Source organism: Numenius arquata, chromosome 2 (assembly GCF_964106895.1).
Source record: "Numenius arquata chromosome 2, bNumArq3.hap1.1, whole genome shotgun sequence".
Lineage (NCBI taxonomy): Eukaryota > Metazoa > Chordata > Aves > Charadriiformes > Scolopacidae > Numenius > Numenius arquata.
In genome coordinates, this window is record NC_133577.1 from 92,567,341 (window position 1) to 92,569,438 (window position 2,098).

Here is a 2,098-nt window from a genome sequence, read left to right on the forward strand (position 1 = left end):
TCTGACATTTAGGGACATAGTAGAGTCCCCATCACCAGAGGTTTCCAAGATGCAGTTGGACAGGATGCTAGATAATCTAATTTTAGGCTAATCTAACCTTTCTCACAAAAGGTTAGACCAGATGATCTTTTGAAGTCCCTTCCAACCTGGGCAGTTCTATGAGTCTATGATTTAGTTCATGGTTGTAGTGGCAAGATATTAAAATGGACCAATTTTCTCCTGGGGCATGAAAGTTGTAGAAAAGCTGCTGAATAAATGCTCTCCCGGTGGAACTTCATTACTTGGATTCAAGTTTTACAGACTTGGAGTACCCAAGTACAAGCTGCCACTTGCCCTGCAACTTTATTTCTACATTCCCACATTTCATCTTCATTTGGGACTTGCATTAACATTTACTGAAGGTGGCTGCAGGCTTGGGAGCACTGCAGGGATCTTCGCAGTCTGAGTGAATTCATGTACCTGCTCTTATTTACACATTACAACAGGCCCAGCACTGTGAGAGCTGCCCCCTGCCCCCTCCCCCCCGCCAACAGAAACAGTATTTAAATTGAGTTATTATTCAGTTATGGCAACAGCCAGAAGCAGAGAACGTTATGCACCTGCAAAGCTTTAAGTGAATAAACTTGCTGTAAAACAGGTTAACTTCTGCTTGAAGAAGAGTGAGTGACTTCAATTTAAGATGCCAGATAATGAAATTTTTAAAAAGGCTGAGCGGGGGGCCAAAGCACTGCCTGTGGGGAAACACAGGGAAAACAAATCCTGCTTGCAAATCTGAGATGGCCAACCCTATCAGATTGTAATGTGAATATCAATCTATCAACACATTTATCCAGTGCCCAAATCAGGTTCTGTAAAATACCAACAGTATTTCACGATGTTTCAGCCTTTTGTTGTCAGAAAAAGTCAGTGTTCTGAACATCAGCTAGCCCTTAATACCCAAGGGAGGTGGTACATCCCCTTAATTTTTTATACCACTTCATTTTGTTGTCCCAGGGAACTGTCGTTTACGGCTGCTATGAGGGACCACTCAACAGCACCATGGTCACACCCCAGACAGTCTATGTAGCTGTAACAACAAAATAGAAATATAAAAAAAACCCAACTGAATATTGGTGACTGATACCAGTGTACTTCAACACTCGGGATCAAGACACCAAGCCTAAGTGAGACCTGGCTAAAGAGTTCTCTTATGCAATTACGTCATAATCATACTTTTACTTGAACTTCTAACACACCTAAAACTCAAGCCAAGAATGAGGATCAATACTTCACAATAGGAACCTCTTCAGTTAAGAAAAAACTGGAGTGTATCCTCTTGGTACTGTGGAAATATCGGTGCCACCTCAATATGACAGAACACCAGTGACAGAGTTACCTCATATACGAAGGGTACTGATGGCTCCAAAGCAAAAGAAATATTTGAGTGTTTAAAGAATGGAATTAAATTTGCTTACTGCAGTGACCTATTTTGCACCTTCCAATCTATCAGTTTCCTTGTTTTTATCCTAGCTCCTGCATATCCTCCCTCTCCAAGCAGCAGGTGGTATCCCTGTCTGCTCCTTTCTGAGCTCAGTAACTGCTCTTAGTGACACACACCAATCTACAGGCAGTTTGTCACATACTGTAACTTCTTCCTTGTCTCCCCTACTCCCCTTCTCCCCCCAAGCAAGCTAAAAATTTTACAGCTATTAAATAGTTAAATGTAAAAAAATTCACATAAGCTATACCCCACTCTACATAATATACCCAGAGTTAACACGGTCTTTTTTAGAGTTCGAGAGCGCTTAAATCTTTCTAACTACTGGGGATTTATGAGTGGGAATTTCAAAAGCAACTCAGCATCATCACTAAGACATGACAGAAAAAAATCTGAATAATGGCCTTTGAAGGTCCTACCTGAAGGAGCTCATTCAGATCACATTCATTCCTATGATAACAGATCAAAGCATTTCATGCCACTATGAATTTAAAATCACAGATGTCTTCTGGGTATGGCAAGCTGGTTTTAAAATGAGACCCATATTAAATAGCAGTGAAAAGCTGACCAGGTCTACTTCCGTGTCTGAAAGTATACTTTGTTTCAGAAATCAAAAGAGTA